Below are 6,882 nucleotides of genomic sequence, written 5' to 3' on the forward strand. Positions count from 1 at the left end.
CGTGGTATTGAGATTTGCAATGTGGTCTATATTCAGTTGGTAAGATCTGACGCTGTAGATTATAGTTGAGTCGATGTAAGTTATCCCTAACAGTTGCACTGGGCTGGGCGAAGCAGCTTCGCGGGCTTAACTCAACCAATAACGTAACGCGATTTTGTAAACGTGTGTATGGGAACGCCCCAGTGTTGTCACAGCTCTGTAGACGGCTACTGTTTTCGCTTGCAGCAGTTAGAGCTTCGCAGTTGAAAGCTGGCAACAGCACTGCGAGCTTTCAGGGTAATTCCTCCACCGTCTCAACTATACCTTGTGTAGCCTCTGTGCTCATCTTCTTACTGCTGACTTGTGCTGTTTTGTATGCAGAATCGACGAGCTATGTGGAACATTCCCCGGCATTTAGTCTCCTCCCACCCCTCAAACAAAGTAGCAGACATTCGATCATAAGTATTAGGTTTCAATAGCTTCGATTTTTCAATTTATTTAGCTTAAAGTGCACTCATTTGAACGCACATACACTCTAAGAAAAAAAAAATACGACGCTCCACGAAGGAATTATTCGAATGGGACGGTAATCGGGGCCTGGACTCTCACTGACTGGAGTAGGATTGTCTTCAGTGATGAGTCCTGCTTTGAAATGAGTCCCTATGACCAGTGAAGACATTTCTGGAGACTCTCCAGACAGAGTGGTTACCAACCTGACTGTCGCCCGCCCTATGGTTTGACAACCGGAAGTGAAAATCCGGAGTACCATTTCTTTCCGCAACAGCACTCATTCGTTTGTCATCCGCCTCACCCGTACAGCACAGCAGTACGTCGACAATATTCTACGTCCCGTTTTGTTCCCCTTATTGACAAGCCATCCTGAGCTTACATTTCGCCAAGATAACGCCCGTCCACACACGGCAAGAGTCTCTGCTGCTTGTCTTGGTGCTTGCCAAACCCTACCTCCACCAGTCAAGTCGCCGTATCTCTCCCCACTTGAGAACGTTTGGAGCATAATGGGTAGGGCCCTCCAATCAGTTAGGGATCCTGACGGTCTAACGTGTCAATTGGACAGAATTTGGCACGATATCGCTGAGGAGGACATCCAGCAACTCTTTCAATCAGTCCCAAACCAAATAACTGCTGCATAGGGGCCAATGGTGGACCAACGCGTTACTGCTTTGCTCAATTTGTGAAGCTGTATCTTTTGAATAAATCATCCAGTTTTTCTGAAATTGTGATGATTTGTCTGTCTGAATATGTACATGCCTTCTACTGATTACCATCCCATTCGGATAATTCGGTAGTGGTGCCTTTTTTTAAATTTTTTGTCTTAGAGTGTATTACGACTGGTTCATGTCATCGTATAACGATTGCTCTGTTTGGTAAGCACACTTGAAAATGATCGTACGAAATTAGTCAACAGTGGTGAATAAAACTCTCTCGTTCACAACGATTTTCTTTAATCGGTGTTTGTTGGTGAGACACAAGAACAATAAAAAACAATATCTAGAGATAAAAATAGTGTTTCTGTCACTGTGTCAGAATTAAGGGAGTAAAATGCGGGTATTTAAGATGTAATCGGTCAGAACGAATCAGAAGCCATTAAGGGGATTTTTACTATCTTTGGCCCGAAAAAGGCCTGTTGTTTGAGAATTTTTTTCTCGGCATGTGTTATAGATATCAATTTCAAATTTGGTCAAAATGTTTGTTGATATTTCGTCTACAAACTGGAATTTTTTCGACCGGAAATGTCGAAGAGCAAAGGCGGAAGTGCAGTCAGAACGAAATGAAATTTCGATGTAGACCTCCACGCGCGGTGTGTCATAGGTCAGCCGGCACGTCTGAAATCAAAACTGAGTTGACGTTAGCGAAGTATATAAGATTCGTTAGGAGTTGTACCTCGCTTAAGTTATTTGGGCCATAGGAAACAAAATGGCGGCCATTTGAAAAAAAATAGGATTTTTTTCATCGATTTTTCGACTTCGTCGGTCAAGTAAAAATATTTATAGTTGATGAATCGGAATAAAAGTGGTACAACTCCTAGACAGCTTAGTTAGTTTTGTCGGAAACAAAGAATCATGCCAATCGGTTCAGTAGGTTTGAAGTTACCGTACCGCGCTATAAAAAAAAGTAATTTCGAGAAAAACGCGTTTGAAGTTTTGACTATATATAAATGCAATATTATGCAGCGTACTTTCAATCTGCTATTCCGGGTCCATAAACTAATCCTTCCTCTACCTCAAAGAGTGCGTTCTGCTCGATCTGGGCCATCCTGCACTGCTCCAGAGTGGTCCTCCGAATGCTTGGGGAACTGCGTCGAATAGAGTCCCAGGGTGACGTCCATCGTTGTCATGGTCTTCAGAATTGCTGAATACGCTTCATTGAAGCTGCTCACTGCCAGGAAAGTCGCAATCTCCACAGTCTTCGCACCAGAATGCAAATGCTTGGGGGCTAACTTCCACGCACACGTGTTCAAACTTTCATTGGAATTTTGTGTGTTTCCTCCCAAGCATCGGTGCAATAACTCGTCCTCGGAAAGAAAAAAAAAAAAAAAAAAAAAAAAACTGGTGCTTGAAAAAGGCCGATTTCAGGCAGGTACATTTTTTTTATTCAACCGCGAATAACAAACATTTCCGTTCCGTATTCGGAAAAAGTGTTTCAGGGGTGGATTCTAAACACTTTTATGGATCCAAAAATGCAACTTAAAAAGAATCGATTTTTTTGAACCAAAAGATAGTAAACCTCCCCTTAAGACAGCTTTCAACGTCAGAACAAGCCGTTTAGAAACTCTGAAGCTTGTGCAGTCAGTACCTGAAGTTCCAGGCCTGGGGCACATTTAAAGTCAGCCGCCCGCCACGTCGATCCGCACAGGGCGGGCGGGCGGGCGCCCTTGGCACAGTGGCGGCGCGCTGGCGCTATCTACCGTGTACACGCGGCCCCATTGAGAGCGTCGTGACCGGCCGGCCTGCAGACAACCATCTCCACCCGCCGCGCTTTCCCTTCCGCCATCGTCTGGAAACAATGAACGCCCGCTGCCCGAGAAAAGGAGTTGTTTGCGCCTCCTGAAAGGCGGCGGCTTCCCGCGCTACGGGCGCTAGATGCTATCCGCCGGGGCGCGCGCTTCCTTATTCCTGGCGACGTGAGGCCGCACAGCGGCACAGCAGCAATTACTCCGATGAAAAGCCTCGCGCCTGACCCTGCAGTCGCGCCTGTCGGTTTTCAAATCCCTTCCCTCGAGAAAGGAAGGAGGTCAAGTCGACGATAACTTGAGAAAGGGTGTCTTCTTCTGGAAGTCTGTTTACGTTACCATGTTAAAATTTGCTTGTGATCGTTAATTGGCAACACATCGGCTACATATGCATCTATATTCCACAAGATACGTTACAGTGTGTGGCTGAGGGTACATATGATACGACTGTCATTTCCCTCATTCCCAGTTCCATTACCGGACGGCTGTCGATAAACTTGGGTGTGTGCTCTAATTTCCCTGATTTTCTCGTCGTGGTGATTTTCAAATGGTTCAAATGGCTCTGAGCACTATGGGACTTGAAATCTGTGGTCATCAGTCCCCTAGAACTTAGAACTACTTAAACCTAACGAACCTAAGGACATCACACACATCCATGCCCGAGGCAGGATTCGAACCTGCGACCGTAGCAGTCGCGCGGTTTCGGACTGAGCGCCTAGAACTGCTAGACCACCGCGGCCGGCCGTGGTGATTTTGCGAGATTTATGTTGGAGGACTGTTATCCAGATGAAGGCTCGTATTTTCAACCGTAAAACTCCCCGTGTGACACAACTCCTCTCTTGTACCGTCTGCCACTGGAGTTTGTTGAGCATCTCCGTAATGATTTCGGGATTGTTAAATGATCCCGTGACGAAACGAGCCACTCTTCTTTGCTTCTACTGTATCTCTATCTCTTCTGTTAATCCACCTGGGTAAGGGTCCCGGACTAGTGAGCCCTGTTCAGTATTTTTTTGCGGATGAATTAAATTTTCTTAATATTCTCCTAAAGAACCTCAACTTGACATCTGATTTTCCTACAGTTCATTTTGTGTGGACATTCCAATTTGAGTATTTCTGGGCGGTTACTTCTAGGCGTGGGCAACGGCCTTGCCGCAGTGGATACACCGGTTCCCGTCAGATCACCGAAGTTAAGCGCTGTCGGGCGTGGCCGGCACTTGGATAGGTAACCATCCGAGCCGCCAAGCGCTGTTGCCATTTTTCGCGGTGCACTCAGCCTCGTGATGCCAATTGAGGAGCTACTCTACCGAATAGTTGCGGCTCCGGTCAAAGAATACCATCATAACGACCAGGAGAGCAGCGTGTTGGCCCCACGCCCCACCGCATTCTCAGCTGAGGATGAGGCGGCGGTCGAATGGGCCATTTGTGGCCTGCAGACGGAGTGCTAACTCCTTGGTGTCTTAAGGTTGAATATTTCGACCATAGAGGACAGTATGAGGAGGGCTCCGACTGTTGATAAAGATAAATGCAACAGTTAATGCGACGGTCACTTACTTTTCCGCTATGCGTTTCGTTTCACGCCATTTTCTTCAGACGGAGAATTGAGTAATTATATTGCTAGTGTTCATGAAGAGCACAGACTTCTTTTCATAGCAGCAAACCAAATGCAAGGTTGGTTATGTTACGTCTTTTGTGGTCATAAAACTGATTTTTCTATAAACCACTTTTAAAGTTACAAAACATGTATTTTTATGAGTAAATTGTACTTACAAGGAAAGTAGCGCCGAGAAAAGCGCTGCATGCTGCCATTAGTTGCATGTGCTCTTCCCTGCACATTTGTTTACACTATCACTTTAAACATGATAGTATCATATATGGTTGGTTGGTTGGTTGTTTGGGGAAGGAGACCTGACAGCGTGGTCATCGGTCTCATCGGATTAGGGAAGGATGTCGGCCGTGTCCTTTCAGAGGAACCACCCCGGCATTTGCCTGGAGTGATTCAGGGAAATCACGGAAAACCTAAATCAGGATGGCCGGACGCGGGATTGAACCGTCGTCCTCCCGAATGCGAGTCCAGTTGCTAACCACTGCGCCACCTCGCTCGGTGTATCACATATATTATATATGACAGAAACATGCATACTTGCATTGAATACAAAGATAAGTGAATAGTTCAACAGCTGGAACTTTGCTGTTCCTTTACTGTATATCACAGTCCAGTTACCATATTAAAATCATTATATATAAATAAATGTTTTTTTTTTATTTTAAAACCATGGATGGGCTTTAAAAGGATAGGGGCACGCCATTGGACAGTCCCCTTGGCTATTAGGGACGGCAGAGTTGGCATCCGATCTCCTTTGGGAGGGAGCTTTGTCCACTCTAGACCTGCCGGGCTGATCGTTCCACGATACAGCTAAGTGGTTAGTGTATGGTACGTACTAAGCTGGCTTAAGGGCTGGTGTCTTCCATGGAATTGGAGGTGTAATGCAGCGACGTCTGAAAGTAAACTTGTTTAATGAGCTGCAGAAGGCAGCACTTTACAGCGGAGTGGTATTAACAGGATCAGCGAATGACCAATGGATCATTACTGGCTGAGAAACCTAAATGTAAAAACACTTTCATGAAGTTGCTTGGGGAATATCAAATTCGTAGGCTCGATTGGCAGCCCTTCTCGGATATTGGAGCCGTGGATGCTCTCCTGCAGGGGTACTGATTCGAAAGCTTTACTAGTTTCCGAGAGCCAAACTAACGATTCGAAGTATTTTCTTTCAAGACGGAAACTGAAGGAACTGGCAAGTGTGTTTCGAATCACAGCTTCATTAGCAAGACTTACGTATTTACGTCAGCAACTTCATTTTATGTCAACACGCCGGAAACGCGTATCTCTGAAGGTCTGTTAATAAAGCTGCGTCTTCGAAATGTACATTAGCGTAAAAAACAGCTATAACAGACGCTAGATGTATTTCATTATTAAGTTCTCCATTTATTTCACTGTCTCCATTTATCGAGAACAGCCGCTGCGGCTACAATGAAACGTATAATAATTCCAATCCCAAAGAAAGCAGGTGTTGACAGATGTGAAAATTACCGAACTATCAATTTAATAAAGCCACGGCTGCAAAATACTAAAACGAATTGTTTACAGACGAATGGAAAAACTGGTAGAAGCCGACCTAGGGGAAGATAAGTTTCGATTCCGTAGAAATATTGGAGCACGTGAGGCAATACTGACCCTACGACTTATCTTAGAAAATGGTTCAAGGAAAGACAAACCTACGTTTCTAGCATTTGTAGACTTAGAGAAAGCTTTTGACAATGTTGACTGGAATACTCTCTTTCAAATTTTGAGGGTGGCAGGGGTAAAACACAGGGAACGAAAGGCTATTTACAATTTGTGCAGAAACCAGATGGCAGTTATAAGAGTCGAGGGGCATGAAAGGGAAGCAGTGGTTGGGAAGGGAGTGAGACAGGGTTGTAGCCTATCCCCGATGTTATTCAATCTGTATACTGAGCAAGTAGTAAAGGAAACAAAAGAAAAATTCGGAGTACGAATTAAAATCCATGGAGAAGAAATAAAAACTTTGAGGTTCGCCGACGACATTGTAATTCTGTCAGAGACAGCAAAGGACCTGGAAGAGCAGTTGAACGGGATGGACAGTGTCTTGAAAGGAGGATATAAGATGAACATCAACAAAAGTAAAACGAGGATAATGAAATGTAGTCGAATTAAATCGGTTGATGCTGCGGGAATTAGATTAGGAAATGAGACACTTAAAGTAGTAAAGGAGTTTTGTTATGTGGGGAGCAAAATAACTGATGATGGTCGAAGTAGAGAGGATATAAAATGTAGACTGGCAATGGCAAGGAAAGCGTTTCTGGTGAAGAGAAATTTGTTAACATCGAGTATAGATTTAAGTGTCAGGAAGTCGTTT

General features: G+C 44.7%; 1 pseudogene; it reads left to right on the forward strand.

The window, feature by feature from the left end:
- Positions 1-4,086: 4,086 nt before the first annotated feature.
- LOC124729107 lies at positions 4,087-4,204 on the forward strand (annotated as a pseudogene).
- The last annotated feature ends 2,678 nt before the right edge of the window (positions 4,205-6,882 follow it).

This window comes from Schistocerca piceifrons, chromosome 1 (genome assembly GCF_021461385.2).
Source record: "Schistocerca piceifrons isolate TAMUIC-IGC-003096 chromosome 1, iqSchPice1.1, whole genome shotgun sequence".
Taxonomy (NCBI): domain Eukaryota; kingdom Metazoa; phylum Arthropoda; class Insecta; order Orthoptera; family Acrididae; genus Schistocerca; species Schistocerca piceifrons.